Here is a 6,778-nt window from a genome sequence, read left to right as displayed (position 1 = left end):
AAATCCTTTCATCATCTAATTTCTTTGAGTTCTTTATCATTAATTCAATAAGGAAACAACTTTCCTCCAATTGGTTAGCTCCTCATATTGGGGCATGTTGTGGTCGTCTCTATTCATTGTGTTGGCTATATTTGGAGTTCAGTGCGACAGAATTGTGTTTGGCTCATTTTGTGGAGTTTGGGTTTGGTCAAATCAAGCATCTTTAACACATGTACACTTCAAACACATTTCCGTTTTTTTCAGCGACACAGTCACAGATGTTAGTCCTCTCTGGTGTCCGCGAGGTCACGGAGCAACAACAAGGAGGTGTATCAGTTTTTGGGGGGGAAAAAAAAATCAAAACAGGGTAGTGTACTATGAGAAGCAACTGGGGGAAGCTCAGTCCCCTGCTTTTCTTCTAGGGGGACCGGGCCATTACCCGGCCATGTCCGCATCACAAAGCACACTGGCTGGCCACAATTCAGCTGACAGCCTGGTTCTCCTGGAGGAAACTTTTTCCATCTCGTGGCCGCCCAGTGAATGCTCTGAGGGGGACTGTGCAGCACAAACATGGACATTCCCAAGCCGGTTCCTTATGTATGTTTGTATGTATATGTCGGTACCCCCATTTACGCTGACGGACACGTCCGAGCTCTTCTAACAGCTACCAAAACAGCGGACCCGACCATGTCGCTATGACTGATAACAGCCAATTTTCATTCAAAAGGAAAAAAAAAAAAAACCTACCTATGAAAAGCATGGTTTTCTGCAAAGTGTGCACCAAAGCACTTCAACCGTCAGGTTCCATTGACATGAAGAATAGATACGACGTCTATCTGTGAGTTGCATGCTTGACCCGCAGTTAGTGGGGCAACGTATCAACACATGACATGCGTGTGGATGTCACGAAAACCAGAATAACAAGGATGCCTGCACATTGTGCTGAATACTCTTGCACGCAATGTCGTACAGTCACAATGAGGGAACTGGGTATAATCTTTCAAAGGTAAGATTTTTCTTGGTTTTTTTTTTCTGTATTCATAGTCCATATTTTAACATTAGCAAAAAATTCAACCTTGTGAGAAAATAAGTATATATATCCATCCATCCATTTTCTGATCCGCTTAATCCCCACAAGGGTCGCGGGGGGGTTTGCTGGAGCCTATCCCAGCCGTCTTCAGCCAGTAGGCGGGGGACACCCTGAACCGGTTGCCAACCAATCGCAGGGAACACAGAGACGAACAACCATCCGCGCTCACACTCACACCTAGGGACAATTTGGAGTGTTCAATCAACCTGCCATGCATGTTTTTGGAATGTGGGAGGACCCAGAGAAAACCCACGCAAGCCCGGGGAGAACATGCAAACTCCACACAGGGAGGCCGGAGCTGGAATTGAACCCGGTACCTCTGCACTGTGAGGTCGACGCACAGTGCACACACATACACACGCACATATGCACACTTTTCTTTTTTATGGGGGGGTTAACTCCCCCCTGTGAGGTCGACGCACAGTGCACACACATACACACACACGCACATATGCACACTTTTCTTTTTTATGCGGGGGTTAACTCCCCCTACCTGGCATGCGCCACGTCCTCGAAAAATGAGTCACGATCCTACAGCACCATGGCACCAAACTCACATATGAGCGTTTTGCTCGCCTTTTACCTTTCACGGGTCACAGACTTATTTTGACCAATATATTTGCATAAAACAGTGAAACAAATTGGATTATGACGGAAGGTAACCTTTAAGAATATTTGCTTTGGACATTGTACTGTATTCTTTGAAATGTGTTCCTGTGCTACAATGCTTTGAATTGTGTCAAACTAGAATATGACATAAGAATGTACTTGTATGTATGTTATGCTGTATTCAACCAAATGATGGTGTATATTTGTTGCAGGAACCAGCTGGCATTTTTAATTCTCCACAGAAAAATCAGGAGGGAAAGTGTGCAGGTTTATGTGTGCAGACCTGTTGCTCCACTAGAGACAAGATGACAGATGATGTTAAGCCGGCACTTTAAACCTTGGCAGCCTCTCGGTGTCAAATGGGAGGACTACCTTTGTCTTTCCTCCAATGGATCTAATGGCCTGCTTGGAACGCAGATGGTAAGACCACTGGGCTATAGCTTTGATGGGTACATGGATATTGATTTCATGCTGACAGCGAGAGGAACACGTCTTTGTCAGGTTGCCAGAACCAACTGCCGACAGGCAAAACACTTAAATGATTTGTACCACCACACTGCACTACGCTCATTTTTCCTCAAATCCTAAATCCACCAAGATTTAATAAGTGCTTGTTCTTTGAGTGGTGTTTTATGAACCCAGTCATATCTCCACTGAGCACAAAATCACTGATCATCCATTTCCTCCACTCCCAGTTAAAAACAAATTAAGTGCCTGTCTCATAGAAGAGAAGTACTCTAGTTGTATTTGCCTCAGTTGATACAAACTATTGTTGACAAATGTTTTCAGAGTTAACAGCAGAGCTCGCAGTTTTTCCGGATACAAGACATCTTTCTTTTGTTGTGACTTGCAAATGCAGACTTGAGATACGAGCTCTGAATGGTGGCAGTTAAATAAACATATAGCATCTCACGTCAAGATGAGCATCTCTTCGGCAAATAGTGGGCAATTCTTCAAAAAAGTGAGATCAAACTCTTTCTTACCCATATATGCGTCTGTCTTCAAGTGTCCCCACGTGGCCATGGCATCAGAAAGATCAGCACATTGGCCATTCAGTTGATGCAGTGTGACAAAAACTGTTGGAATTTTTTTTTTATTCTGGTTACTTATGTCATTACTGTATGTTTTTTTTTTGTTTTGTTTTTTTTATAAAGTACAATATCATCGAGCACTGTTTTCACTCATTAGAACAATTTTGGTTGTTTCATGAGTCAAGGCTGGAACAGATTAATGACATTTCCTTTCAGTCAAATGGGAAAACACAATTTCAGACCCGAATGTTTTGAGCATGGTCATGGAATGAAAGCCATATCTCAAAGTAGCGCTGGATGTTATTTGATTTAGTTTTACACTCCAATTTGACTTGACATGTATTCTATTGTATATTATTGTAATCATTTTTTTATTGGTGAAAATATAGTAAAACGTACTGTATGTATACAATTGTAATTTAACCCTTTCAGATTTTACAGAGCTGTCAAAAAACAATGACATGACAAAAACAAATACCCCAACACTTTCTGTGAGAAAATATGTTATTTACTATACAGAGGTTCTGCATTTATTCTGCCTAATTTCATTATTTGTCTCTTCATTTCCTCAAAACTTTGCTAACTCAATTACCCTAATCCGTTTTTTTCCGAGCTTAGAAATCCAGCACCACAGGCCAGCCCAATAATATCTACAGTATATGATCACTCTCAAAATCTTTAAACGGGCATCTCACAAACACTATTTTGGTGAATCAGTCATAAATCTGTGCATAATATAGCCATCATTTACAGCGATAGCGCTATAAAATTAGATTTAACTTGCAAATGTGCAGTGTGCCGGGTGCAAGTCTGCAGACACACCAGATGGATTATCATGTCATGTGTGGTGTTTTCTTTTTACTATATAGTGGTTTGAAGTAAAAAAAAAAAAAAGCCAAAAACAACTCCAATATTTTCAGTTTTTCTGATTTCACACTCGACCATATGATAAATGAATTAATAGGCGACATCCTTTTTTGATCTGTTGACTGACGAGCTTGTTTTGTAGACTCCAGAAGTCTGTTAAAAATGCATGACCACTTTTATTATACAGTATCCAAGACTCAAAATATTTTCTTTTCTTAGAGGAGCAGTATTGCTAATCATTTGAGGAGCAATTTACTAATTTTGAGGAGCAATTATTTGCAGGTTCCGTGGGGCAAAAAAGGTTGGGGACCCCTGTATTAAAGAACAAAAGTGTGACAACAGGGAGACTGATTGAGTGGAGAGCAGCAGCTATCAAAAATGTCAGTCTTTGAGGATCCTACTGAAAATTTAATGCACTCATTGTGTATTATTTGGATAAACTAAATTTTGACATAATACCATTCACTTAAAAACAACCAACCGATAGATTTTCCTTTTTTTAGAAAATGAAGAGTTTTTATTTCTTAAATTCACATTGAATAAAGCAGCAAATTTTTATTTTATGCTCTCAAAACATTTTCCGTTGGCCAATTTCATACAAATATAATTTAAAACTTGAACTGAGCATTTCTTGTTTCAAAAACTTTTCACATCTTTGTGTTTGGCAACATATACGCTCATTTGCAGTTTTGCATTTCACTGTTTGATTGAATGGCAAAATTGTGACTCACAAACTGTGATGCAAATCCGCTTATTTCCGGCCTTGTTATATACTGTGCACATATACGCAACCACCATGACTGATAAATCAAGTAGAGTTGAGCTAGAGATTGGCACTTAACTATTGGACAACACATCATGGATGGTCACATCTCCGCTGATAGATCGATCATGTTTAAATTGGAAGAAGCAGACAGTGGTAAACGCGATTAACTATAATAACACAGCATCATTGAGAGTTCAATATTATCAAATAGCTAACCATTGGACCCCAGCAATGCGCCAAACAAGGTCATCTTTCCATTATAGTGTGTTTAGTGTTTTCGTCATGTTATTTCGAAAAGGTAAACATCCTGAGTTACAACCAAAGCCTTCCTGCTTTCAAATTGGGTTTCATAACTTGCTCTCTACTGATTATGTCACTGTAAATGCACTCTGAAGATGCCCTGCGATTGGCTGGCGACCAGTTAGAGTGTGCCCCGCCTACTGCGCCAAATCAGCTGGGATAGGCTCCGGCACGCCCGCGACCCTCGTGAGGATGAGCGGATGTGAAAATGGATGGATGCATGATCCTCAAATAAATCTCAAATTGAAAAAATGTTGACTCCTAGCAATTATATGTTCCCTCGCCCACATGTTCGTAGAAATGCGAGTGATTAAAGTTTGTCTTGTAGATTTCAGTGCGAGAAAAGGCTCTGGCATGTCTGGAGGATGACCTGCGTGTGCTGTGAGTTTGTTGGCTGCTTCCCCTCAGCATCAGCAGCGTGGCCATCTGGGTAATCCCACACACACACCTGCGCTTTCTGGGAGGGTGCCATCAGAGGGCATGCAAAGGCTGCTTCCCTGAAGGGAAGGTAGGGGGTGGGAGACAGAACGCAGAGCTGGATGGGTAGGCTTATATAAATTAGAGACCGGTGTGATATGAAATGTTCATTTGAAAACGTATTAATTAAGAACAGCCGATGTCGATGTGTTTTTGATTGCTTTTAGATTTATCATGTTTTCCCCGTGTCCCTACTCATGGTTTGTCGGTCTCTTCAGCTTATTGTTTCTACCTGTTCTCGACAGCTTGATGACTTTCAGAGATTCTTGTCATTCCCTTGTGTTTAGCAATCAGCTCCTTCTACCTCTTGTGTTGTCCAGGAATTCCTCATTGTCTCATCAGTTTGGATTTAGTTTTCTGCTTTCTTTCAGTCTTTGTCAGATCATTGTCACGGTCACAAGTCACGTACCCTTGTCTAGTCATTGAGACTTACCGTAGTGAGTTTTTTGTTTACTCGTGTTTCTTTGAGATTGGACTTTTTAATGTCTTTGTTGATTATGTATGTAGATTTTTGCACAATACCCTTGCTAGAGTTGGAACAATTAAATATTTGGTTCAGTTGACCCCGCAATCCCGCCTTGCTTCTCTTGCTTCCCTGCATTTGGGTCCCCAACCCTGCCACAACCTGGCAGGAGATTTAAATTACTTGTACATACATACTTTTGTTTATATTACAATCAACAATCGCCGTCTGGATCATACTCAAAATTAAAGTTAAAAAATGAGGCTGATCAGATTTCTTCAAGGTCACCCATAACGTCCATCTATTTTATGTCCCGCTCCTCCTCATGAGGATCACAGGAGAGCCTCAACTGACTAACTCAACCATAGGACAGATAAAGACAAACAGTCATTCACAATTTTAAGCAGGGGTCACCAACCTTTTTGAAACTGAGCGCTACCTCTTGGCTACTGATTAATGCTAAGGGCTCCCAAATATGCTCAAAAATACCATTATGAACTGACCATTAATGATGAATATTCATTCATGGGAAGACACTGATCCCGTTCATGATTTCTCACAATAATTGGGAAACAGATCAATAAACACTTCATTTGTAGAAGTTTCTGCCAGTGTTTACATTTTCAAATCCTCACTTCCACACCATTCCTAGAAAATCACAATGTCTCATCACCGGTGAGCCATATTTATGAGTGACCTATATCAACGATTCTCAATTAATCAGTGTGCCACAGTTCACGGATCAATCATCAGGTGTTCCGTGGGAAATTATCAAATTTCATTTCTTTTCTCCATTTCCTTTTCACGAAACATAATTTATTTTGGATTATCTTGTAGGAAGTCTTGCAAGAAAAGTGGAAAAATGTGGAGGTCCATTGGAGTAACTGACTTTATATTTTCAGTTATCAGGACTAGCTGTCTCAATTCTTCTGTCCAGAGAGGCAAAAGAAATGAATGAAAAAAGGCACTGAGTTATTTGGGATCTTCAAGTTCAAATTACTTTACACAAGGATGAACCTGTTATGCAAAAGAAGATTAAAGAGGTTGTGGAATACGTAATAGGAACTGATATGATCCATCTTTGTACTCATTACAAAACTAGCTCGCGGGGTGGGGTGGGGGGGGTGTTATACACCTGTTGTCATGCCCACTTGGGCACGGTCCAGACTGATCCACGGATCATTAGGTATTCACAT

The sequence above is a fragment of the Hippocampus comes genome, unplaced genomic scaffold (assembly GCF_001891065.2).
Source record: "Hippocampus comes isolate QL1 unplaced genomic scaffold, H_comes_QL1_v1.1 scaffold104, whole genome shotgun sequence".
Lineage (NCBI taxonomy): Eukaryota > Metazoa > Chordata > Actinopteri > Syngnathiformes > Syngnathidae > Hippocampus > Hippocampus comes.
This window is presented reverse-complemented; position numbering follows the sequence as displayed.